The sequence below is a fragment of the Lepidothrix coronata genome, unplaced genomic scaffold, assembly GCF_001604755.1.
Source record: "Lepidothrix coronata isolate B3197 unplaced genomic scaffold, Lepidothrix_coronata-1.0 Scaffold244, whole genome shotgun sequence".
NCBI lineage: Eukaryota > Metazoa > Chordata > Aves > Passeriformes > Pipridae > Lepidothrix > Lepidothrix coronata.
The window spans coordinates 827,990-855,749 of NW_016690424.1; the positions used below are offsets into that span (position 1 = coordinate 827,990).

The 27,760-nt window shown below is 45.1% G+C and overlaps 1 protein-coding gene and 1 long non-coding RNA gene across 14 annotated transcripts in view; both read left to right on the forward strand.

The window, feature by feature from the left end:
* IQSEC1 (IQ motif and Sec7 domain 1) overlaps positions 1-27,760 on the forward strand; it is a 337,734-nt gene that overhangs the window by 225,599 nt on the left and 84,375 nt on the right. The window lies entirely within an intron of this gene.
* LOC108507199 lies at positions 19,800-26,934 on the forward strand. Its single transcript, XR_001878032.1, has 3 exons — positions 19,800-20,656; positions 26,608-26,672; positions 26,869-26,934. It is a non-coding gene; the product is annotated as an uncharacterized LOC108507199 (long non-coding RNA).

Consider the following 27,760-nt stretch of genomic DNA (forward strand, 5'->3'; position numbering starts at 1 on the left):
CATTTTGGGATAAAGAAAGAACAGTCTGAGGGCAGAGTGCTGGTTTAGAGCCTCCCATTCCCTTGCCACGGTCCCCAGTGGGCTCCCTCCATCCTGACTTTCAGTGCCATAGGGCTCCATCACTAAAAGGGGGGAATATCTTTATCATACCTTATAATTCATTCTGAATACCTTAACCCAAATTGTTTTGCTTTAACACTGAGCTTAAGCATTGCTAACTTTTATTGTTTACATCGGGCAATTGAGAAAAAGAGGACAGAACAACCCCCCTTGGAGGGCCTGAGAAGTTTGGTGTCTGCACAAGGTGACACTGAGTGCTGAGCACCAGATATGGAAAATGCACGACATGTGATGTGTCCTTGGTTGGGAATTCAGTTTGCTCCTCACATCACAGAAGTTAAAGCTCTATACATACCACAGAAAAGGGCCATTCCTGGGGGAACATTGGCAAGTTGCTGGTTTTGCCGATTCATTCACCAGTGAAAAAGCTTTTTGAAGAGCACGAAGGGAAGATAAATGTTATTCATTTGCTAGAGGTAGGGACAGGCTGCACATTTTGCCAACTCATCACAGAACCATGTTCAATAATAGTTTTTAATGCAGCCATTTCCCTTTTCTCTGCACATCTTGCAGTGATGCTCTTGTTCTGTTTTCTCCTGACACGCTTCGTATCTTCTGTAAGAAATGAAGTTACAGGTCAGGAGAGTTAATTGGGAGCTGAGTGATTTCCATAGGCCACAGAAAGAGCACCATTTGGAAGCAAAAATAGAAAAGCTGCCCTAGTGCTCATTCAGTCCTGGCCTTTTGGAATAGCTTTGACTTCTGTCCTTCAGAGGCTGCACGAGGCTGGGTGAGGGGATCCCTCTGGAGTTTTGGATGTGTGTCTGGGGCAAAGTGCAGTGAGCTGACATCAGGAGGTGACACCAGACCAATCTTACCTTTAGCTCAACATAAATACCCTTCAAAAAATACATAGGTCTTTAGGAACTGGGAATTAGCACCATTCTTTCTGTATTTCTGTCCTTCAACTGACTGTTTGGCATTTTATTAGGAGGGGTTTTTAAAGCTGACCTGATTCCAAAGCAAAGAATAAATTCCTGCTTGCTGTGTATCCCAAGTGTTTGTCATGATCCAGCTCTTTGACTTGATTCATCAGAGCTCTGAGCAGTCATACAACCAAATCCACACAATGAGTAGTACAGAGAAAGCAGAGTTAGCTGCTCTCGTTAGTAGCTACTAAACTACAACTATTTTTAGTTAGCTACTCTCTTTACTGAATTTACATTAACACTGGGTTTCTTAAAAGCCACTTTAGGAAGAAAGGGCTGCTAAAACAATAAAACATGTTTTCTAGCAGATCAATCTAAAGAATTGATCTTTTTAACCAGTATAACAACTGGGAAGAGCTGTATATATGCTGGATTGAGGGATTATAAAGCACACTCACCAAGAGGGAAATGGAAAAATGTTGTTCTTCCTGTCTCATTTATCATACTGGTATTTATTTCTAAAGAGCAGCTCCTCCTTTGGAAAGAGTGGAGCAGCTTGAAAGTCATCAGTGTCTGTTTTCATTTCAAAATATATTGAATTTTTTTAGCAACAGCTCTATCTCTGTCCCCTGTCAGAGTTGATGCTGGGTCTTTCCTGGGGCACAGATACACCTGGTGAAGTCCCTTGGGGTGGGCAAAGTGTGATGCTGTGACACAGCATTTATGGGAAAGCAGGGGCCCAATATCCAGGGGTGTGCAAAACTCATGGAGACCCCGAGCCTGCTGTCCAGCCTTTCCACCCATTGATAGGAGACTGAAGGATGAGGTTTGCAGAGGCCAAACCTCTTCCTGACACCAGGAAGAAGTAAATTATAGTTACAGGTACTGCTGGGTGATTAATAAATGTTGGAAGCAGCAGCAATTACAGGGAGGTAAGGCTGAAATGGGAGTTTCTGGGCTATCAGTGCTGATCCCTTCCACTACAGACAAGCATGTTGGATGGGGTTTTCTCATAATTCAGTCATTTTTGATCATTTTGCTGTTTACAGAACTAGAAGTATTTTTATTTCTGCCTTAACTCACTCCTAACTCACCCACTCTTCTTGTGCCAGTAGTCATTTTTCATTTCTAGCCCATGTGCTCACCCCAGCAGCTGGCATTGAAAAGGCAATTCTTACCCTTTTGGGGGGCTCTGTTGGGCTCAGTGAGCCCATCTTTGGTGGTCCACAGGTGCCAGAGAAGCTTCCACTTCTCCAGTCAGCCAGAGAGGCCCTTGTTACACCCAGGGAAAAGTGGGATTTATTTTTCCTTGAATTTGGAAGGCCAGTGCAGTGGTTCTTGCTGAGGTCTCAGCTCTGTTTCACAAGCCTATCACTGCAGAGCAGGCACAGTGATTAAGTTTAAATCAGCAGCAAGAGCAGCCAACATTCCCAGAGGGAACCAACTTGGTGCAAGGATCTTGCTGGAGAACAGGAGGCAGCTGACAGATGAGATGAGTGCCTGCAGTCCCTTCTGTGATTCCAGTGCAATGGTTCCTTGCCAGGCTGCCCTCTGGCACTCTGACATTAATATATTTAGGTTTTTAATGCCTAACTTGCAGGCTTTTCCTTACATCCCTGCATCTTGGACTGACAGTTAAACTGAATAAAGAAACAAACCCTTCCCCTTGGCACGTAATTTTTACAACTCCTGGTTTGCTGCTGCCAGTAAAGGAGCCAAGTGATACACCTGAAAATCCCCACAGTGATATTATCCTGCCTTCTGTGTTTCTCTCAGATTTGCAGTGCTGTGGGATGTCTGCCAGGGAGCTCCAATAAGCTGCTGATGAACTGCAGGAGCTGCAGGACCTGTGTGGATGTACCTGTACATACACAGTTAGGAATGAGCTGTTTCTGCTTTTTCACTTTACAGACATTTTCAGAAGTGAAGTTTGAAGAAATTTGGAAATAAATTTGATCTTTTGCCAGGCAAGGTTGGACGGGCAAACTGGGATAGTGGGGGTGGAATGAGATGGGCTGTAATGTCCCTTCCCACCCAAACCAGTCTGGGATCCTGGGATCATTAACAAGCAACTGAAATGGAAAACTATGACTGGAAAATAGAGGCTGCTGCAGAACTTTACTACAGCACACAGAGCTGGAATAATTCTACAGCTGGTTTTGGTGACTTCTAATACCAAAAAGTCAAACTCCAGCTGCAGTTGAATGACCACCCGGTCACAGCTGTGAAATAAGCCCTGCTAATTTGCTTTCTTACACTGTAAATAGATTAAAACCAAATGGCAAGTGGTCTGTAGTCAAGTTGCCACTACTTAATTTGTCTGACAACCCCACCAAAGTCAGTGGCTTTTTGGTTGCTCTTCCCTGCCAGGTCCAGCTGAGCTGGTTTCAGAACTGGCTCTTTTTGTCCTTCACTGTGGTCTCTGTATTTGTACCCAGATTCTGTCTCCAGACCCATGTGATTGCATTTGCTGTGAGATCTCTGATTTCACAGATCGAGTCCTTTAACACATTCCCATGAGTTGTATGGAATGTAACTACTGAAAAATTTATCAGGTTGTTGTCTTCAGCTTTTGGGAGGGAGGGGGAAGAGGAGCCTGCATTAAAAACCCATCAGCCAGAAAACACAGAGGTTTTAAGGAGCACTTTAACTACCTGGTTAATCTCTCCTGAGGCAATTTTGGTTTTGATGGAAATGGTTTTTTGGGGGGATTTTTCTAATAATTTTTAATTATAAGACACTGAAACTCATGGGTTTCTGAAAATAACTTACACATCATAACTGGTGCATGTTATTGGACATGGGAAGGTCTGTCCCTGAAAGGAGGGGGAACACAGCTGTGGGCAAGTCCGGAGATAGAAAGTAGAATTCTAAATATTTTTCCAATATTGACACTTTCTATGGATTTCTTTAGCTCTATTTTCACAGCTTTTCCTTTTTTTCTAAAGATGGAAAGAGACCATCTCTTCTTTACCGAGGAGGAGAAAAAGGGATATTTAAAGTGAATAAAAAATAATTATTACATCCAGGATTGAAAGTCAAGGGTTCTATTTCCAGCTCTGGGGCTGGCTCATAATTGCTCTTTGGCAGCTGATGGCACCATGTGATGCCCATTTCAATGGGCTCTGCCTCCTCAAACAGGCAGCTCTTGGTCCTTGCTGAGCTGCACAAGCTTTGTGTGGGGCAGGGCCAAGGACCAGATGGAGGAACTGATCCAGCTGGAAACCCAGCCCCCCCAAAAAACCAACCAAAAACCTAAAAAAACCCCCTAAAAACCAGAAAGATGTGGTGATGGATGAGTTTTGGGTGTTTTTTTCCAGCCAGAACAGCTGCCTGATCCATGTCATTGTGCAGCAGCTCAGAGACAGGTCACAATGTTACCCTAACCCCCCATCTCATGTGCCTTATCTGGAAAAAGGGGAGAAAATATTTGAAAATGTTTTCTTCAAAATATTTATCTTGTAGATAATATGGTTTCCTTGAACTATCCAGGACTCTGCTCAAGTCAAACAATCCAAATAATTGTGCAGCTACCTACAAAGTTTTGAGCTTGAGTAGACATAAGGCCTGCACTTCTTCATGGATCACTTGGTGGGATTAAAACTATCCTCTAGTAAACAAAAATGTCCTTCTTGTAATATGCATATAATAAAAAAGCCACCCAAGATAAAGGTATTCTCAGACAACATGTAATTCATCCTCCATGGCTGGACTTCTGTCTTCCAAATCATAATGAGACTTGACTAATTTGGCTGTAATCAAACTTTGTCAGTCTTCAGACTGCTGGGCCTTCTCTCATAAAATCATGGAATGGTTTGGGTTGGAAGGGACCTTAAATCCCGTCCAGTCCCACCCCCTGCCTTGGGCAGGGACACCTCCCACTAGCCCAGGTTGCTCCAACCTGGCCTTGGACACTCCCAGGGATGGGGCAGCCACAGCTTCTCTGGACAACCTGTGCCAGGGCCTGCCCACCCTCACAGCCAACAATTCCTTCCCAATCTCCCATCTATCCCTGCCCTCTGGCAGTGGGAAGCCATTCCCTGTGTCCTGTCCCTCCATCCCTTGTCCCCAGTCCCTCTCCAGCTCTCCTGGAGCCCCTTTAGGCCCTGCCAGGGGCTCTCAGCTCTCCCTGGATCCTTCTCTTCTCCAGGGGAACCCCCCCCCAGCTCCAGCAGCTCCACATCCTTGTGCTGTTGGAGCCCAGAGCTGGGGGCTCTGCAGGGGGGGCTCAGCAGAGCAGAGTCCAGCCCCAAGTCCAGTTCCAGTTGTTTCTGGAGGTGATGCCGTTTGTAAGAACATTTAATAATTCACGTTGAGCTTTATTTTTTTTTTATCTTAAGGCATTATTTTCCTTGCACATTTTTTCTTTGGGCTATTCTTCATCTGAGCCTCCTTTTCCTGAACAAATTAGTTAAAAACAGAGAAGACTGAAAATCTGAACAACGAAGAAAGGAAATCTGAATGATTGAGAATCAAACCCTTTTTTTCATGTCCAAGTGCTCTTCTCTGTGTGAAAGAAATGAGCTGCCTTTTGCAAAAGGGACCTTGGAAAATGAATTTTATTATGAACCTTCTTCTTTGTAATATGCTTATCTCATTTAGTCACAGTCAAGTATTAAAATTTCATATCAGTCATGACTGTATATTCATGAGTTGCAGGTTCTACAGATGATTTTCTGTGACTTGGATTTTGGACCAGTTCTGAGGAGACACAAATGAACAGGCTGTGCTGGGAATCCTTAACAAGCTGTAGTTATATATGCAGATATCTTAAAAATTAAATCTAGATTTTGCTGTTTTGTTGCCATAAGTGTAGAAGAAAAAAAAAAAATAACAAAGAAACCCAGATGACATAGCTGGAAACTGGGGAAAAGGACCAAATTCACCTTGTTTTCCTGAGTAATATGGAAGTGGAGTGTTTCTCTAAGTAAGACAAGACATTACCTTGTGTTGGAAGCACCTCATGCTACAGCTAAAACAGAGCCCCTCCTCCAGTTAAAAAATAAAGCAGAACCATGATCAGTGTGTTCCAGGCGTGGTTGCCAAGATGGTTTGTTTGAGTGAAAAGAAAAAGCAAAGTAAATCAAGAGCAGCAGGAGTAACTTTAATTTTGGAGAGCACTTAAGGTGCAATACCTGTAAGGAAGGTTGATGAGAGCCTTCCAAAAGCCCTGGGGAGAAGAGACGAGGAGCTGGGAGCAAATGCAGTGTGACAGGGAGGGGTCCTGAGAGGGGACAGGAGCAGCAGGAATGGGAAGGGCACCGTGTGAAGTGACAGTGGAAAATCCCCAGGGGGTTCAGTGTAAATGAGCTCTGTAGCACAGGCAGGTGAGAAATGAGGAGCTGGGATCTGCAAAAGGGACTGTACAATATATGACACTCTCAGAGGTGGAAAGAGAGTTCCTGGAACTACCCTTCTTCAGGGGGATACTGGAGCATGGATAGTGAGGAGGGAGGAATGGTTTAGTGAGACTAATCAGTCTCAGTAAGAAAGAACTAAGTAGAAATCAACCAAATAACAAAGGTTAAACCCTTGCAAAAGACTTGGATATTTAGAAACAAGGCCTGCTTGCACTAAGCCAGACATAAGTACCTAATTCACAGAATCCCAGAATGGTTTGGGTTGGAAGGGACCTTAAAGCCCATCCAGTGCCACCCCCTGCCATGGGCAGGGACACCTTCCACTAGCCCAGGTTGCTCCAAGCCCTGTCCAACCTGGCCTTGGACACTTCCAGGGATGGGACAGCTACAGCTGCTCTGGGCAACCTGTGCCAGTGTTTTACCACCCTTGTTATAAACAACTTTTCTTACATTAGATCCCAACTTACACTGCATTCAGTGTTATCAGCTCACTCTTTGATGGATTTCTTTAAATATTTTTTTAAATATAAAAATTTCTTTAAATATAATTGTGCCAAGATCTGAATCTGCTTTAGCTTTCAAAGTATATTATTTTCCACCACTATGCCAGTGTTGTGTTACTCCCAGGGCTGGTTTGGTTGTGATTACTCTGATCCTTGTGTGCAACAACTGCAGTCAGGCTTGTCCTCATTGTCTCTATCCTCCCCTCAATGTGTGCCCTGCCAGCAATTAAACTTCCAATTGGGAAATAAAGAGAATGGGGTTGAGGCTGCATCACTAAAGGAATGAACATACATCAAATAAACTACAGCAAAATGACAAAAAGTGTCTCTGCAAAGCCAGTGATGATGATGTTACAAGAGCCTGTGACAGCCTCTGAGTAAAGGGAACCCAATGGCTTTACCCATAAACAGACAAATTGGTCTCTTCTGGAGACGGACATCATTCCAAACAATGGGGTAGGAATCATTGTCCTCCCTGGGAAATGCCCCACATCACCCATAGGCTGCAGGGAAGAAGGTGTCTCTACAAATGTAGTTATTGACAGCAGGGTACAAACTCCACCCAGCCTCAGGATTATCCTGTCGCTGTTAAGGCTGTTCAGCATTTGAACACATGCTGCTTGTTTGGGGTTTGTTTTTAATGAACGAATGGGATGTGCAGTGATACTCCATTTTTAACCCAAATTCTTGCCTCTGACTTCTTTTTTTGCCTCAGTGTCCCCACCTGTGAAACACAGCCGGTGCTAAAGGCTGCTGCCTCCTCCCTCAGTGGGTGCTGGGGTGGTTGGCAGCTTGTTCTCTGCACTGTGGAATGTCTGAGACCATTTCAGGTGCCACAGCAGCACCAGAGTCCTTGTCTGCAGAGCAGGTTTTACTGAAGCACAGCACCAAACCCCAGGAGGGGAAAGCAAGGTACAAAGGTACCCTCAGCAGCACAGCAGCCTCTGCATGGAGCTGCACCCCCACAGCACGTCACCTGCTATTGCTTCAAAAAATGCAGCTGAACTGGCCAATATAGAAAGTAAAATATACAGAAGGAACAGCACACATATCTCTCTATTTCCCAAAAATACTGGGTTTCACATCACCCAGCACTGTTTGAGTTTTGTTTCAGTTCCCAGCAGTTTCTCCTCTTTGCAGATGAGCTGGAAGGTGTCAATGTACAGGATTCATTCCTGTTTCCACAGAAAGCAGCAGTGAAATTATCTGGCTTGCTGTTCTTGCATATCTTCATTGCTGGGGCTAAATTATTGCCAAGAATTTAGCTAAAACCGCTCTGTCTCTCCTCTAATTTTCAGCCTTCTATATAATAATTTCTTCCCACTTGCCTGGGCATTATTCTAAAGGTAATTGAAATCACACTGTGTGTGACAGCACATACAGGTTCCCTTCAGCTCTGTTTTGGCAGCCATTAATCCAGAAGAGAAAAAAAAAAATTGGTTTGAATTTATCTTAAAAATTAAATCACGTGAGATTCTGGTGAAAAAATTATAGTGAAAATAATTTACTCTTTGAGAGTGAATTTGTTTTCCCCCTATAACTCTTAGAGGTCATAATTGTTGCACACAGCAGGTAACATTTACTTAGAGTTTATCTGTTTTTATTAATACGCTTATGGAATATATAGGGAAGATTTTTCTGAATTCAGGAGGGTGCCAAGACCTTTTACAGTTGTATTTATGAGCTAGAGAAACATCCTTGCCAGTCACTGGAGCCAGGACACCTCACCCTTCACGTCCAAGCTGTTAAATCCATCCCAATCCAGGTAACTTCAGTCCAGGCACTGCAGTGCTGAATTTGACAGGGTAAGCTGGAGGATTCTGGCTCTGGAATGCAACAGTTGTACAGGAGAAGCAAGGCAATGTCTGGCCATGACCCAACGCTCAAACCCAAGTTCTCCCAAGCAAACACGTGGGTGTTGGAATGGTTTGGTCTCTTGCTTTGTGCAGAGGCAGCAGTGGTCACTGAGAGCACAGCAGGTGCCTTGGCTTGCAAGGCCGCTTGGAGACAAGGCAGTGCTGTTCCAGGACATGTTCTCCTTGGGGAAAAGCTTGGAATTGTTTCCTTAGGGTATGTTAAAATCCAAACTAACACGGGCCGTGCACTCTGTCTGTGCTCATGTCCTGAGCTGGTGTCAGGAGGGCTCCTCTGGGGATCTTGTTCAGTGGGGCTAAACAGACCCAAAACGGTCCCTCTGGCACCTTTGCCAGCCCTGGATGTGGCAGCACACGGAGTGGGAGCTGTGCGAGTGAGCTGGACGAGCCTGAGTGCAGAAGGGAAGCACATTTCAGGTTGATGCCCTTTTGGCTGCAGTTTTCAACCTGCAGCCAGTCAAGGAGGAACTTCCTGGCTCTTATCTCATCTACAGGTCTGCTGTAGGACAAGGATAATTCTGATAAATGCTTATTAGTATTTCCCTGAGTTTACAGAGGTTAAATAAAAGTGAGATCATTGCAGCATGTTGAGCTTTGTCTGCTTTGACTCTCAGGGAGACTCCCCTGAGAAGGTGCTGGACTTTTAGCTCGTGTCAGATACTGTGTAAGAGCAAACCAGCCACTTCAGTGTCATTCACTCACCACTTATCAGTATTCCTGCAAACACGCCTTTTCCTGGGACTACAGAGCCCTTTTGGACTCCTCATGCTCCAGCTGCTTTTCTTATGTGTCTGTACCTAATCCCAGGTGTCTGAAATGCACAGTGTGAGGTTTTCTGTCTCTGAAGGTCAAAATCCTCACAGTGACATCACTGATTTGCTTTCAAACAGGCTGAGGCCATGGAACTATTGGGAGGTTTGAAATGGAACACATAAGGAAAACTAAATCAGTAAATCCATCTCCCCAAACAACTTCAGCACTGCAGTAAAAATAACACAAAGAAACTAAGGCAGAGTGTAAAATGAATCAGCCCTGCAGCTCATGGGGTCTAAGGGAGCAGGAGGATGGATACCTTCCTCCAGTCAGCCCCAGCCAGCTCATTCCACAACCTCACAGCAGCTCCAGCTGGTCTGGAACTGTGCAACCTTGATGGTCTTCTTTTTGTTTTAAATATTGTGACAGTGATATAAATTGTTCTTACCAATATGTATTTCAGTAATGTTTTGCACTTATCCGGCATCTTTGCATTGAAGAATCTCAGAAGTGTTTAACAGAAGGGAGTGAAATCATCTCCATTATTTCCACAGGGAAAGCTGAAGCAAGTTTGTAAGGACCTCTGGTGGGGCTTATATTAGAGCTCTTTTCCAACCTTACCAATTCTCTGATTTTGGAGAGGCAGCACGCTCAGATTTTTCAGTTTAGGGTTATTTTTCCTGTTCTTTTCTCTCTCTCTACTGGAATGCCATTCCAGAGGCCGTGGCACAAGGCCTTGGGTGCAGGAGGCCCCTTAGCCTGCACGATCCCCCAGCCACTGGAAAACTCTGCCTAGGATTTTGTTTTGTGTGTGTTTTGACCTTGAACCCTGGAAAAGAGAGAGCTTTCTGTTGTTTGGTGACAAATTACATGGCAAAGATGAAGAGGGGAACCTGTCACAGATCACTTTCCAGGCCAGAACTGGCTGGGAAGTGTCTGTCTGGACACACTGTCATCCAACAGAGGGATCTCACGTAGGGAGGCAGTTAAGAGATCCTGGTTGCACTGGAGAGCCTGGACTTATGCCAAAGGAATAGCTGAGAATGATGAGGAAAGTGAGACAGGAGCCAAACACACAGGCCTGCTCATGTATCCTTTTAGTCCTTCTGGATTTCCTGTCCCAGTAGAATTATTTTCCTCCTGGTTTTGTGTGCTCATGTTTACATGTTGAACCACACTGAACCATCTCCCTGCAGGGAGCTCCCTTGGCTGCACAAGGGCTTTATCCCAAAATGCACATCAGCGCTCTGGCCCTCGCGAAGTGCTGTTTCTGTCTCCTAAAATAGCATCTGCTCCCTCCATCCCTGCAGAGAACTGAGAGTTTAGAGTGATATTGGAAGGAACACATCCCTGTAACAGCAAACCAGAAAGATTCCGCATCTGTGAGGAGGTACCAGGGGAGAGTGAGCACAAAAGATAGGGAAGGAGGGGGAACAGGCTACAGATGCTGTGGGGTTTGGTGCAGGGGTTTGAGGTTGACAGCCTGGGGTGACAGCCTGGCATTCAGGTGACTTACTCTGTGGTTTGTCACAAGGGGAACACCTTGTCTGTCACTCCTGAATTACACTTCTGCAGTGCTTCCCAGTTCTTGGAAGAGCTTCCAGTCCTCCTCAGTCAACAGACTTCAGAAGTAACCATGAGTAGTGTCATCCCAGAAAACTAACGGAGCTGAATGAAATACGGTGGGTTTATGATCTGAGGGGTCTGGGGAGTAAGAAGTGAAGCAGTAAACAGAAACTCCTTCTCAGTTTTGGGAAAAGGATTAGGGCACTTCCTTACCCCTGGCTAAATGCAGTCAGTAGGATGATGCAGTGGGATCCCAAGGGAACACATGCTGCACAGATGTGACAGGCAGGAAGAGCTGCATGGAGTACTTGAGATACTGTTTGTGGGTGTTATACTCCCAGTATAAAGCTCCTGATCTGCCTCCACATCCGTCTGCAAAACTCCAGAAAAGTAGTGGAGAAATTTTTGTTCAAAATTTTTCCTTTTCAAGGGATATCAAATCCCCTGGAAGAACAGTGGGAAAGATCTGTTAGTTGGTTGGCCAGATCCTGGTTTACTTGTTTTCATTCCATGTCTGTGATTTGCTGCCGTTTGACCCATGGCAGTGTGTGAGCATCACTGGCTTGGCAGAGCCTGTGCTGAGCCTGCTCTAAAGAGCACTTGGAGTTAAGTGAAAGCTTAGCTCAAGTTTCACCAGTCGGGCGTAAATAGTGTTGCTTTTTTATGTAATCTCTGATTTTAAAACCTAAACTACCTTGGGCTGCCCTACACCGAGAAACATCAGTGATCCAAGCTGTGCTTTGGGGTTTATTTCCACATGTACTGAACTGCCCCAGTACCAGCAAACCCCATGCAGTTCAGTGTCACAGGAGATTGTTCTGCAGAAGGGAAGAGGTGAGGGGAGGTTGTTTCCTCTGAAGGCTGGAGAAGCCTGACCCATAAATTTTTGACTCAGAGGTGCTGAGCTGTTCCCAGAGTGTAAAATGGCTCAGTTTGCAGCTCGTGGGGTCTAACAGAGAGGAGAATGGATGCCCTCAACCAGTCAGCCCCAGCCAACTCGTTACACAACCTCAGCCCTTCCAGTGCCTTGCAAAAGTCTGGCAGGGGAATGGGCAGGGCTCGAGGAATACTGTGGCAGCTTGGAAAGGCTGATATATACTTAGGAGGATAATCCAGAGAAAACACAACCATGAATAAAATTCCAATTAGAAGATAAAATACTTTCTGCTTGGGCATGAAAGTTACGGTTCAGCATTTTGATGCTTCTCCATCATTTTGTTCCCGATTTTGAGTTGTAAGTTGCTAATCTGCTCCATTTTGGGCTGAACGAATATTACCTGAGAATTAGTCTCGAATTTAGGAAGTGATTCAGTTCTGGGAAGGCACACGTAGCATCATCATCTCTGCGAGCCTCACGTGTGCTGCCGGAGCTGCTGCTCCGTGTGGCAGGGCTGGGGAGGGCCCTGACCTTGCAGTGCGGTTGCTTCGCTCGCCACAACTGCACAGGGATGGCTCAGGGAGCTCTGGAGCTGCTGAGCAGGAGCTCCAAGGTCCGGCCCATCTCGGCGGGGTGAGGTAAATGTGCTGAGCAGCACAGAATCTCCGTCACTCCTGCGCTTCCCGGCGAGGACTGACCCAGCTCCAGCCCCGGCACGACCGGCTGGAGCTCTGGTGGTGCTGCACCTCCTCCGCAAAGGGAACTGTCACAGCTCCACCTGGGTGTTTGATTTTATTTATCCACGGCCCGCGGAACAATGAAGTCAGAGGTAGGTGAATGATGCAGTGCAGAAGTTGCTGCAGCAGGAGCTTCGCTACGGAGATGATTTAATGTATCATGATTTAATGTATCGGGCTGACGGCGGAGGGAATATTAATAAATTCTGTTTGTGCACGTATTGGGCTGGGGGGGGGCAAAACAAGGCGTTGTGGGTGCAGCAGATGACATTTTCTAATTAAACAGCTTTCTGTTCTGCCTGAAGTAGTCATGTACAAAGGTTTTGCTTCCCTGCTAATGATAGAAACCCAGGCTTTTCAAGGCAGAGCTATCCATTTAACTTGCTGGAAATAAGGGAATGTCGTGTTTCATCCTTAGAAATGCATATCAAGTTCTCAGCAGAAAAATAAGGATGTTAATCATCGCAGCTGATGTGCTGTGTTATGTAGATTGCTCGCATTGATTCCGGGCTGTGGGTTTAGGTTTCTTATTTGCATTTCGTCAATCAAGCCCGTGCCCACCCTGAATCCCTTCGGCTGAATTTCTGGTGATTTTGTTGCTGAATGTATTTATTCCTCTTTGTGTATCTGCTTTTAAATAAATCACCAGAACAATAAACAATGCTACAGCAGAGGGAGCAGAATGTTTGGGGAGGCGAAACCCTTCTGTTCCATCGCTGCAATCGATGCAGTTGGGAAAGGAGGGGTTTATGCAAACCATGAGTGTGTTCCAGGGTTATAAAAAAATCAATCTCCTGGCTGTGTTGTCCATAGGAAGGTGTGGATTCATGGGACACACATGTGAATAGATTCTCAGCAGAGTTCCCCAAGCGCAGCCCATGCACTGGCCTGGGTCTGGAGGTGTTCTGTGCTTATATAAGGGCTGGCTGGCACTTAGGGTGCTGAGTTTGGTTTTTTTATATCTCTTAGTATTTGTAAGGCATTTCTTGGGCTTAATGTATTTTTTACAACAACTTTGTTAATACCTGTCAGGGTCGTTGGGTTTAAAAGATAATTCGATTAATGACAGTAGATTGATATATTTTTATTTTAATGTGGTATTAATTGGTGCTGGTTTTCCCAAGTACCAGTTATTCAAAACCGCTTTGGGTTTGGTTTGACCGTGTTCCCTCAAAGCTATGGAGTGATTGGAACAAGGGAAGCAGAAATCGGAGCTGCCACCAGCACCAGGGCAGGAAGTTGCAAGATTCCCATGTCAAAACCAAAGGGCTCAGATGAGCTGCTTCTCAAAAAGTCGTAGAAGCACAGTTGATGCTTTTAGGCTTTGCACAGCTGTTTGGTTTGGAGACAGTGGGCTTATGGAGCTTTTAATTTCTACAAACAGCTGGAAGTAAAGGGCTGAAAAATACACTGAAGTCATAAGCTGAGTTAAAATTCATAGCCAGAGTGCTGTTTTATGGGAATTCTTATAAACAGAATGAGAAATACCTTGACTTGTCATATGCTCATTGATATGAATGTCAGCAGTGTTTCTGTGCTGTGGAATAGGGATGGGATGAAAACTGAATTTGGACCTACATTTTGTACACTGTGAAGGTCCCCTGGTCAACAGATTTGGGGGGTGAAATGAGATCAGCATCTAAATCCAGAGTGTCTTTAAGCAGACTGAGAGGTGCCAGTGGTGTGGCAGCGGTGCAGCACAGGGTGTTTGGGGGTGAGACACTGTCACTTTGAGAAGGTCACAGGCACAGACACTCAGCCTGGCTTCTGCAACTCCAGACTCGTCTGTTCTCCCATGTTCTACCAGGCCTTGTGTGTGGCCCAGCACAGCTGAGGAGGAATGTGGGGCTCTGTCCTTCTCCCCAGCCCAATCCGTGCTGGGCTCCTGAGGAATGGGCCACCCATCTCACCCACGTGCAACACCCATGGGTCCAGCCACCAAGGGAGAAACTCTGCTTCCTGCTTTTTTAAGTGCTTGAGGAAGAGAAAAATACTACTGTACATATCATTAAAATGACTTTTTCTGTCACTAAATTATCATTTAGGTTTAAACATGATACCATTGGAAAGTAGTAATCTACGAGGGTTTTTTCCTAATTTTTTTTTGTTTCTGAAATAAACAAGTTCACTCAGGTTTCTACCTCAGTTAAATGGAATAGGAAATACTGGTTTGCAGCTGAAGAAAAAATATAGGTTTTGAATTTATATTTGCATATAATTAGAATTGCAGTACTTGTGCTTGTAGTTATATCTGTGGTCAGATGCCAGAAGATACAGAGCCTTTCCAGGCATGGTTTTGGCTTCCCTGTAGCCTGGACATTAAGGATTGTGCACATTGGGTGTGAAAGGTTGGCATTCTGTACACAAATTGAGGGGGGATTTGGGGGACTTAAGTCCTTCTGGGTGAAGTCATTATTTTGTGGAGAGCAGAGAGACAAGGCACGTCTCCTTCCCGGTGCAGTCATGCTCCGTGTGCCAGAGGGACTCCAGTAAGAGGGAATGTCCCCGTGCTGAGCAGCAGCACAGCCATAAACCCTCATTTGCACAGCACAGCTGCCAGTGGGAGACAGTCTGGGTGAAGGGCAAACGGTGCATCAGCAGCTGCCTGAGGCTGGGGCACCTTTGCATTGCTCTACCAACAAATTCAGCTTGTTTTTAATGTGTTTAACACTAGTGATGAGCAGGCAGGGCTCTGAGGAGGATGCTCAGCATCTCTGATGCTCCTGTGCTGCTGGAACAAAAGAGGCTCATGCTGGGGAACACTGGGGGTGAGGCTGGGACTGTGCAGGGGATTTCTGGTGGGCAGCAGGGGTTATCTAGGGGGTATTCCATGGACAGCCCTCATTTTTTAAGACTCTTCCCGCTGTCACAGTAAGAAATGCATCCTCAGCAAGGACAGCCAGAAGTTTTGGTGACATGGAGGCAGCAGGAGTTTAAACAGGTGCATTATGCAGATGTAGTGTTGGTCTCCCAGTGCTGTGACATTACTTCTTCCCCAGTCTTCAGTGAACTGAAAAGCTTCAGAAGGAAGTTCACATTTTCCAGGAGAGAACTTTTATTCAGGAGGAAAAAATTGCAGGCAAGTTGGATCTTGTTTTGAGACCTCTCCCAGGCAGAAGCCACTGCATTTGTTAGAGGGGACTCCTTCAGGAGCAGAAACTTCAGATTTGTTGAAGCATGGAAGGTTACCAGGCTGCTGTGATGTGCCCATTGGAAAATTAAGTCACCTCCTGAAGCATGAGAATGGAGATGAAAGGAAAAACCTCAACTTTTTTTAAAAACCTTGCTTTTCAGCAAGGCAAAACTGTATGTCTGTACCTCTTACAAAAAACTGCTTCTTCCTACAGCTACAGTCACCAAAGTGAAAAATCCTCCTGAAATTCAGTTTAACCCAGGCTCCTCATTCCTTTAGGTCTCTGGAAAAAAAATCACAGGCCTTGTACATGTGAAGACTGAGCAGATGGAGTTTAGGAAGAGTTTTAGCCACTTTGTTAGAAGTTTTCTAATTTGAGGAGTGGGAACATGAACCAAGCTGATGCTGTCCAAGGGGTGTAGTGGCCTTTTGTACTGGGAAGTGCTAATTTGGGTGCTGTCAGTCACTACTCAGTGTAGTAGCATTCTGAGGTACTGGACTAGGATGTGGTTTGGCGGGGGAGGAGAGCTGAGCCTGCTGCTGTTGTTATCATATTTTCTGTTGTGATAGCTGGTAGATGTTCATCTGGAGCTGCAATGAGAACTCCTTCATATTTAATATCAGGCCTGGGCCATAAACTTAAGGAAAATTAATTTCATGGACTCTGGATCAGATCCTTGATGAATTATCCTGGGTTTGTGGGGTTTGTTGTTTTTTTGTTTTGTTCCATGAACATAAAAATAAACACATTAAATCAGAAATACTTAACTTTTCCTCCTCAAATCAGTTTTATAAACATTTGGTGATTTATATGCTCAGCACAGGCACCCACAGTACAGATGCAAATGTCTTCATTTTTCCAGATGGAAAGACTGAGGGAGAGGAAGGCAGAGAGCGGTTTGTTCAGCTGCAGGGGAAAGTTGATCTTAGAGCAGAGTCAAATTCTAGAAACCCTCGTTGCAGTGCTGAGCTCTCCCAGCAGCCTGGGAGCATCAGGCAGTATCACTTCCATGTGCTTGATCAGTGAGACAGAGAAAGCAATATTTCCAAGTGTGATTTAGTGTGTTTGGAGGTGCTGTGTACGTGACATCTGCAGAACATGGTGGCTGGCAAACATTTTTAGCTCCTTCAGGTGAAACCAGATCTCAAGTGAGTTCCACTCAGAGTCTTGCAGGCAATGCTGAATCGACAGTGCAACTGAAATGGGTGTAATCACACATTACACACTACAGAGTATCTTGTAAAGCATCCTGCTTTTTACTTCTGTGTGTTATTCAAATACAGGGAAGCGCAGCTGGGCTGCCTTGAACTTGCCATGATGAGCACAGCAATCAAAACAGCGGAAACAACTAATATTTACAGACACACAGGAAAATGATACTCATGAAAAGGCTTTTTCCCAGTCTTTTCCAGTTTTCCCAAGTGCTAGGCACTGCTGAAATCCACCCTGCAGAGGCAGAAAGCATCAGCAGCACAACTATGATGCAGTTGGAGGGCAAAGGGGAGAAACCCAAACGTCTTGTGGGTCGAGGGTTGGTTGTGATGACCTCTTTGGGCTCGAGGCAGATAGTTCCATACTGATGTTGTGCACTCCAACAGTATTTTGCTAAGATTCAAGCCAAGAATTGAATCAATTGAAGGAGTTTTGAAGGCAGCAATCAGCGGAGGAGAACACAGGGATCAAAGAATGTGCTGCAGAAAGTGGCCTGTTGTGCAGCCACGTTTATTATGTTACTCAGAGTGAGCAATAAAGGGTGTTGGTTCAGCTGTGTGCCCCTTCCACAGGGCTCCATCCAGAGGATATTCTTGGATTCAGTTCCAAAAGAAGAAAAAAAAGTGTATAGCCTTTTAGACACTGCTCTCTTTTTCCTTGTTTGATAACTGCTGCCAAAGAGGGCTGGCCTCAGATGTGTTTCTTTCCAGCAAAGGGCCATAGGAAAATATTTACTGGTAACAAGACCTTACTATTGGATACTATCCGTAGGACACATTAGTATAACCATGATGTTTTGTATCTCTTGATTAAGATGATGAATGGACTGATGGAGAAATAAAACACCATTGTGTAATCAGCAACAGAAGTGGTGAGATGGGAAATGGGGAGGGGAGAGCGACACCCAGTTTGAAGTGTCTGAGCACAAGGCATTTGTAACCCAGGGAAGAGCTTCTCTGGGCCATTATGCTCTTAAATCAGTGGCACACATGAATTTCAAAAGCATTGCTGGGGATCGGAGTGATGGGAACATGAGCCTGCTGATGGAAGTGTGGAAAGCTGGGTGGAAAGGAAACAAGCCAAAGAAAATAACTGCAGGGTTAAATTTCACTCTGCTCTCCTTCCCTCCTTTTCCCTTCCTGTTTGTGTGTTACTGTGAGTCCTGTTGTCATGGGACTCCTCTGTAATGCCATTTGTTTTGTCACTTCATCCCACCCTGAACTTTATACTCGCCACTGCTGCTTGCTTGGCTGCTCTGTTAATCTGCTCTCCTGCACCACGCTTCAGGAACTGGGGTTCTGCTCGCCCAGCACAACCTCCCGCTGCCATCCAGCCCCCCGTGCCCCTGCCCGAGCAGCACAGCATTCCCAGCCAGCTCCACACAACCTTTGCACCGGCGGGCAGGGGGCTGAGGGGCCCAGGAACGTGCCCCGAGCGTGGCTTACCTGCCCAGGGAGGATGAGGAGGCTTTGTGTGCCAGGGAGAGGAGCCCTGGAGCAGAGGAGAGCTGCAGGCTCCCAGTCTGGAGCCAGCTCTTGCCGTGGGATCAGCTGCTGTGGAGTGTGCAGCTCCCCGGGGCGGCTGTGCAGGACTGGCCGCGTCCCACTGCCAGCACAGCAAGCCCTGGAGCACAGACTCACCTTCCAGGCAGTGCTGGAGGGACCAGGGAACCCGTCCTGCCCGGCCCCTGCCCCCCTGCTGCAGCCTCCACAGCTCCGAGTGCTCCGGTTTTGTCCTGTCCCCATTCCTGCAGGAGACCCAACAAAAGCCCAGCCCCAGCTTTCCGTTCAGCCCTCACACCCGCTTTTTGGGATCAGATAAGGAAACCCACAGAGGAGATTTATGAGCAACTTCTGTTTGGCTCCGGAGCTCAGGCATCAGTGGGAGTGAAAGAAGGAGCTGTCAGCTGGAGGAGAATACAAAGTATTAGTATGCAAAAGGAGCAAAACCCCAGCAATTCACATTGCTGCTGAGCTTTCTGCATCCTGCTACAAGCTGTTTGCTACAGCAGTGTCAGGTCTGGGAAGGCTGAAATAAAGCAAACGCCTGGTGTGCATGTTTGCATATCAATACCACAAGTGTTTGCTGGCTCCATCTGAGCAGAACAGAACCGGTGCTTGAGGTCGGGAGCACTATCAGGGCTTGAAACCCTTGTGCCTGCACTTAGTGTTCTGTTTGCTGTGCAAGCTTTTTGCTCTGGCAGGCTCCAGTTTTTTGTCTGAATGCTACAGCTTCCATACAGCATTCTGGGTACTGTTACATCATCCCTTTGCATATCCTTCTGCTCACAATAGCTGATCTGAACTGCTGTGCCCACTGAAAAAAGGTTTCAGCGCCCAGCAAAACATCCCAGCTGCTTCTGCCTCGATAAACTGGTTCCTGGAAGCCAAACAGGACATCTTGAAGAAATCCAGTTTGTGCACCAAACCAGCAGATGAGTGGAATTTTTTGTTTGTGTAGCTTTAGATTTTAATCAGATTGTGAACAACCAAGTCTGCCCCTTTATCCAGCCTTCCCAGTGCACTGGTGTCCATGTTCCCAAAACTGACATTATTAACTGTTTTAGAAGCTCTCATGACTCCTGAAAGTATAAACTGCAGGTTACAGTGGAAGTGTGACAGTGAAGATATGTAAGAAGTTGCCTTTTATTAGTTTATTTGTTTCTGTTAGAAAACTATTTGTCTATAAAAGGGAAAGCAGCATTCAAACCCAAGATTGACACAATATTGAGATATATAGAGATATATATATAGAAAGATAGATATATTTCTGAAGGATGTCCTTGAGTGAATGTCCTAAGATCCAGTTTGGATCTTAGAGTTTGGTATTAGAGTAGGACAAACTGTGGTGAGAAGACTTTCATTCTCTGAATGAAAGCTGGAAGACTGTGTTCCTTGATTTATCATTATGGTGCTGCTTTGTCTCCCTTATCAATTGCTCAGAATTCAGTGGATAAAACTGTATATAATGTTTGCTGCCTGGATTGACTAATACCTTGGCTGAACCAAAGCTGGGCTTTCTGATTCAAAGGGAGCTAAATCCCACTTTTGGGCTGATGTTTTGGAGAGCACAAAGCAGATGCTGCACATGCCATGGTAAGAACATGGTCACAGGAACAGAAACCCAGTGCTGATGAAAGGGAACCACATCTGCTGGGAGCCAAATGGGACCTGACCAAACCTCATCTTAGACTCATCTTCCCCTTGCTTGTGAGCACAGTGCAACTGTGCTATTGAATAGATTTTATTTCCAGTTGCTTTTCCTATGGGAAAAACAAAACCACCAAAAAATGTGTGGGTATTTGAACATACAAGTGAGCCACCCTCTCAGGGTGTTTACCCAATCTTTTAAAATTTCACTTCCTCTGACATTTTTATTTATCTTGGCACGTAAATACTAAGCCAAGCTGTTTTCCCTTTCCTGAGCTCAGTGTTTTTAAAGGAAGCTGATGTTCAGCCTTGCTAAAGAATTTCAGAGCCCTTGAGAAGAGGACCGTGGATAAGAAGAACAATGCACATCTTGCAGGAATGTCCTCCCAAATTTTCTGCTGCTCACAACAAACTGAAAAAATCTCAACTCAGAAGGACCATGTGATGCCAATGCTGCAGGTCTTGTATGATTCAGGATAATATGATTACAGAAAGTTTAAAGGTTAGCCTATGTTCTGTAAATATATGATCTTATTATATGAATTTTCTTATCCTAAGCCTGTCTAGAATGGATGAAACAGCATTTCCAAGTGCTTCACAAGGCCTGTCATTATAGTGGAGGTTTCTTAGCAGCCTTGAAAGCATTTGAATTACTGTATAATGATATTCTGTCATCTCTTAGCATGGCTCACACTCTAAACACTTTCACACACAATAGAAATTAAAATGGAATTGAGTAAATTCTGTCTCAAATTCATGGACTATGTAGTGATTGTCTGGGTGCTTTGGATTAAATATAGGCTCGTGTCTATTAGAGCTGGGTTACCTGGAGTAACAAATTGTAACGTGTAAAATGGTAAAGTGTAAAATAGGTCAGATGTGGAAAATCAAATATTAACGCTTACTGTACACTTTTTTTTAAAGTCTGGGCTTCAGTCTATTCTTCAGAATATTGAAAAAGGAAGCTTTTTTTACTGTAAATATATAATTTATTGGGTGAAAAAAATATTTGGCGTGCAGTGAATTTTTCCTAAAAATTTACAAATATCGGAGGTATGATGATGTTGGAGTCCTCTGCACATGAGCCATTTTCATGGTCCCATGATTCTTTGTTGATCTCAGTTTTCCAGCAGTCCATGAACTTTCTCAGGAGCTGTGGGATCTGTGGGATCACCTGAGGAAAATTCATTGGGATCATATAAGAAAACACAAGCAAAAGCAACCACGTGCAGTTACCTTTTTCAGGGGGAAACAATGAGGTCACTGAGGGACATCAGAGAAAATATATCTTTGAATATGCAGCTCATCTATAGGAGCAGTTTCCTCTGTAGTTGCCTCCATGGACACCCCAGTGAGACATAAACCCAATTTTATGTCCATCAGCCCCTGGGCTGAAAGATGTTTTGTCCTCCCCGGGTTTGTGCTGTCACTTCACACCTCGTCATGACTTCTCTCACTGTAGACTTTCAGAATCGAGTTCCCTGTGCCTGATCCTTCCCCTGAGGATGTTGCCTGTGTGGTTTTGGTATCAAGGACAGGCTCAAGTAACCACAGATGTGAGTGTGAGGGAGCCAAGTGAGAAGTGATGGATGCTGGCACTGCTGGGAATGTCATCCCTCCTTCTGTGGGGAGGTACCTTCAGAGAGGAGCTGGTTGTTCATCCTCCCATATCTCAGCAAAGCATCACTGCTCCCTGGGTGTGCCCAGAGGCAGCTACAGCACCCTCATGGTGGGTAAATGTCTCTGCTGACCTCTCTTTAGAACAATACCCAAGTGTACATTTGTTTCTCACACAACCAGATGGAATTTGAGGTGTGGGAGATGAAATATGAAGCTGGTGATTGAACTTTACAGCTCACAGCAGAACAGAAAACAGGGACATGTATCAAAGTGAAGAAATGCTCATGCTTTTCAAGCATATGAAGATATAACAGGATTTTTCTTGATGATCTTTGATAGCCAGCCAGCCAGCCACCTTAATTCATGGCTCACACAAACTGCTGAGCAGCAAACTTCAGCCTGCCTGGGTTGGTGGGTACTGGAACTTGCTGTACAGAGGTTTCTGTCTGCTCACTCTGTGCAGAGAATCCCCCCTCCTGAGGCACATTTCTGGTACCTTGGTGGCAAAAGTGGGCTGTTAGAAAGAGGAGGAGGAACTGTGCGTGGGTTTGGTCTGAGGAAGTAGGTCCCTCTGCAGAGGTCAGTTGGTCAAATGATGAGCTAATCTGAGTCCTAAAGCCATCAGATATGATCTGTCAGGTCTGGATCCCTTTCCCCCCGTGGCGTGGGGCGGCCCAGTTCTAGTTCCGTTTCCATCTGAGGAACCATTCCGACTTCTTGAAGGATAGGGAAAGGGAACTCCAGCATCATGGGTTTCTTCAGGCCCTGAGCCTGGAGGGAAGAGGTGCTCTCCCCTCCTTCCACCCACGTGGTTCCATGGCCAGCACTGAGACAGCACACTGGGCGTGGAGAGGAGGCAAGAGAGAGTTTATTGTTGGGGGGGTTACATTTATAGGCTTAGGAGGATTCACAGAGTAACCAATTACAGGTTGCAGGAAGGGGTTAACAACCAGTAGGAAGGGGTTAAAAGGGGCCAACAAGAACACCTCAGGATATCTCCTCAGGACATTCCTGCATGGGATAACACTTTTGTGGGGGGTGTTGGGAAGAAGAAGCATGTGTTTGCAAAGAGACCACCAAAAGCCATTTTAAGACATGTTTAAACAACAGTTTTCCCATATAATGCAGGTTTAGTGCCACAGTCAGGAGATGCAAAACTTATCATTCCTGCAGCAAGGGGAATTTAGACTGGCTGTGTGACATTTTGTGCTTTGTGCCTCTGAATCTATTTTGTGACCAGTCTAAATACTAACAAAGTTAGTGAAATTCTGAGGTAATGTTGTGGCCACCTCCCACAGTTAGCTGGAGCTCTTAAATGTGCATATGTGATCTTTCACAACTTAAAATTGGTGTGTTTTCATTCCTTCAGTTCTTAGAGGAAAAAATGCCTGACTGTTTTCATGCACCTGAACAGTTAATGAGAGTCTGCCTTGCCTGATTGTACCTGTCACAGCACTATTTCCCTAAGGATAGAGACACCAATTTGTGACTCTGTCCTGACAGCACAGAGCAGAGACTGCCTTGTATTGGTAATGTAAAAGAAATAAAGGCTTGTGGGCATGAAGTGAAATGAAAATACTTGAGACTTACTGTTGAACTATTAAGCCCTTCCTGAGCATTTTGCCAGCTTTGGTCTGATTCTGACAGGTGCTCTGTCTGCAAGTGTTCTAGAGAATCAGAACTAATGGAAATTAATATTTTAATTGATCTTTTCAGTTGTGCAGAAATAACTAGATGGTCTCTGTTCCCTAAATAAGAATAGAAAAATGTGTGACCAAAGCTGGTCGCACAGCAGTCCTGTTCCAAATGATTGGATCACTGCAAAGAGCCTTCTTTCTTTAAATAACCACCCTATTAGCTGAAGAATGGTGGCACGGCTCTGGAAGGCATTTCTGTGACACTAAATTATGCCTGTGCAGTATCTAACTCCCTCCTCTGAACCTGACCTTCATCTGCCGAATTCTGACGGCCCCAACTTGAGAAACCCTCACCGAACCCTGGGTGAGGTCAAGCCTGGCCAGCTGAGGTACTTTATATAATGCCTTCTGTGACCAGGCCTCTCTGATCCAGAAATAGCAGGTTTGCTGTCCCCAGACAGCTGGTGGGACGTTGGTGAGCACACTGTGAGGCGGCACAGCCACGGCAGCCCTTGCATAAGGGCACGTTTTTGTGGCTGTGCTTGTGTGAAGAAACCACAAAGGCTGTTGGCTGTTGAATAGGTGCTTTATTTGTAGGAAGACGTTTGTGTTGCACACTGAAATCCTTTGGTGGTGTCCTGGCAAAGCACAGCAGCTCTGGCTCCCCCAGCCCTGGGACAGCCTGGCAGAGCACAGAGAGCTGCCCTGGCCTCACCCAGGGAGGTGGAGCTGCCCCTGGTCAGCAGAGACTTCACAGGGTTCTGCCCGAGGGTCGTCTTCTCCCTTCATCTGCAGAGCTGACTCCTACACTAGACAATTTTAATCCACCCTTCCACCCCCAATGACACAGTTCCCTTGTCAGGGTGGAGGAGCCAGCGGGCAGTTTCCCCTCAGTGCAGTGTCCATTTTAGCTCCTGACGTGTGCTTTGCTTGCCCAGACTCTTTCCGTACCAATCAGGAAGGGTTTCTTTGTGGGAAAATATCCATTTTGTTTGGCTGCCAGAGTGCTGCACATTTATGGACCTTTAAATTAAGAGGAAGGAACTTTGGGTTGGAATAACATGTTTATTTCTTATTATACAGTTCTGAAGCAGGACCAGAAGTTGGACTTGATGATCCTCGTGGGTCCCTTCTAACTTGACATATTCTGTGGTTCTGTGACTTTACAAAAGCCGTTTTGGTCCTTCTCTACAAGGTTCCATAAACATCCTTAGAGGACTGGAAATGCATTTTTCTAATAACTGAAGCTCTTTTTCTATTCATTTTTATCACCAAAAAAAAAAAGAGAGAAATGGTTAGCCAGAATATGAGGAAGTATATTTTCAGTATTCACAAAATGCTCCAAACAGCTGCTTATTTTTATTTGCCAAAACAGGGTGGAGTAGTGAGTTCTGTGGTTGAGATCACCACCACCAAGAGAGATGAGGTGTTGGCTCAGTGGTGATGTAATCCCAATTTAATGGTCACCATTTTTTAATTCTATAAATACAGAACAGAATTCTCAGACTGTTTTTTCCTTGCAGTCTCAGCACAGAGATTCCTTGTTACCTTGTGCAAAACATCTGCAATTAAAATTCCCTCGCGAGTAGGAACAGTTTTGTCCTGGCCTGGCTGCATCTCTAAGCTCTGAACCTCTCTCAGCCATCCTGATGATGAATACAAATCATTTAATGCTTTTGTTTGTCAGCACATTAAAGGGCAGAAACAAGAGAGGGAGTTTAATTTGGAACATAATCGGTTCTTCTGTGGATCTGCAATAATTAAATGTGTGTCTACGGAGGGGCAGCCAAGACAACACCGTTCTTACTCAGAGCTTAACTGTTGCTTTACTTCAGAGAAAACTGGGAGTAAAATTTGCAGCAGAGCCCTTTTTAGTGCCAGCACTGCGAGATTCTCCTCTGTAAGTTCCCCTCAGCTGTGCCCTGCTGCTGACCCTGAACTGTCATTTGCAATAGGACTAAAATGCCACCTCCCATGTTTTTCCTAGAGCAAGCTGGCATTTCATGACAACTGAATGTGAAGTTGCCTGATGTAATTACTATGAGGAGTAATAGAGAATAGACATGTTGAGTGTCTAAGGAAATGCTGTGTTCTGAAAGCTTACATATTTGGTTGACTTCTGGCAGCAGATCCCTCCTGTCAGCAAATCCGAGGAATGCCTTTGCCACACTCTGTTGCTTGGCGAGGATTAAGCTCCAGTGTCCAGCTGAACCAGACTAATCCTCAGGCCTGTGCTCAATGAACTATTTGTGAGCCTGTTGCATAATGAGTCGGGGGAGCCCTCCTGGCTCTCCCGAGAGCCCTGGGAAGCTGCTCCCACAGCCCCGTGTCGGGGCAGCGCGTTGGGAGCAGCCCGGGCTCAGCTGGGAGCGTGGCTTTGGTGTGGGGTTGGTTGGCTTCGGGCACCCAGAGCTCTGCACCTTCCAGCTGGTGAGTCTGAGTGGGTCATGACACCAAGGCCGAGAGGGTTCAAGTTGTTCCTGATTCCTGAAGTTGCTCCAGGCTCTGCTGGGTGGGGATGAGCCTCTGCAGCTGCTTCCCCCCGTGGAGGAGCCTGAATTCCTGCCTTTCTCCAAGCACTGAGCATCTGTCCCACCCTGCCGGGCACTGTCCCTGCTGTGCTGAAAAGCTTCTCCCAGGCTGAACCCTCAGCTCCTGATGGATGGCTGAGCTCTCCCTCTTCCCCCTTTTAGTCAGGGTGAAATACAGAGCTGGTGTAGAGTGGAGAGGAGGTCCAGGAAAGGCTGTTGAAGCAGAGATGTGACCTTTCTTCCCCTACATCATGAATTGGCTCCCACAGAGTTTCTCTCATAGAGGAAAGAGGGAGGGTCAGGGCATAGAATAAAAGATAGTTGTTTTACTCAAATTGGCTCTTTTCTGGACAGGTTGACATGTGGCAATGCCCATATCCAAAACCATCTGGTCCTTACTGTGCTGGGCTGTAAAACCAGGAGTACCTCCTATACACAGAGTATCATAAAGAAAACTTTATATCACACTGGGGACTGGGCAGTTTTGTTGTTCCTTCCAGAAGGAAGATGAGAACTTGCCCGGTTTTTATTCCAGTATATATCCACACTGTGTAAATAAATTTGAGGTGAGCGCTTTTAAATGCATTTTTACAGCTTGTTTTGAAGGTAATGGAAGCAGATTAGCAATATAAAACTGCTACAGAAAGTCCTACTTATTACCATAGGAGACTTGACCTGAAGATAAAGATGACCTGGAGTAATGACAGTCGTGGAGGCTGAATTGATGCAGGTGAAGAGCTGTTGAGAGCTGGGAGATACTTGTGTCTATACACATGGGGTAAAGTAGGATATGTTAGCATAAGAACATTGCTAAAAATAGCCAAACAGCCCCCTGCAGTGTGTGGCTTGAAACAGGAAGATACACAACACAGACTGTGGAGCTTGGTTATCTCACAAATTATTTCTGTCTCTCTATTATCATTCAGAGGACATACATGACTGCAATGTGCACAGCAGCATTTCGGGCACCTGCTTCAGTGAAAATTCAGAAGTAAATGTTTTTCCTTTGGAATTCATTTAAGAAGACCTTTCTGCTGTCGGAAGGACACAGTTTCAGATGCTGCTCTCAAGTCAGTTGTAGGCTAATTTAAAAATGCTGTTGCATCCTACCCTGCACTGCTGTCTCATTTGCCTCACCCTTGGGGTTTGAGAGCAAGTACATTCTGTAGAGATAAAAAAAAAAGCATATTGTGTCTGTCTGCAAAATTACATATACACATGTAAAATCAAGGGACTAAAATACTGGTTTTAAAAGCAATTTAATCAATAAAGGGTTATTTACTCTTTAAAGACTCAAGCATAACACCATGGACAGTTCAGGGCCAAGAGGACTCTGTGTGCCTCCAGCAGTTTCTACACCCCAGGGTAACTACTATGGCATTTTGTGTTGTAGTGAAATGACTGGAGCAAAAGGGCCAACTGGATTCTGGACATGAATAATCCAGCACCTCATAAGTACAGTCTTAGTAGTCTACAATGAATATAATAAATATATTTATATAAAAATATTTATAATTTAAATATAAACACCTTTCCCCTTATTACATCTATTATATGAATATATTATTTTATATTATAAAATATTATGTATAATAATTATCTATAATTAAAATATATTGTAATATTTTATATTATGAAATATATAATATAATATATGTATTATAAATACCCTTTCCCCTTATTTCAATTCTTCTGTTTGTGAAATAAGTTTTAAGATGCCTTTTGGAGCTGGAAAAGGACTGCAAGGCCTCTCAGATGGTATTTTGTAATTACGATGGTGCACCAACATTTAATGAGAGACAGAAGACATGAGGTTTT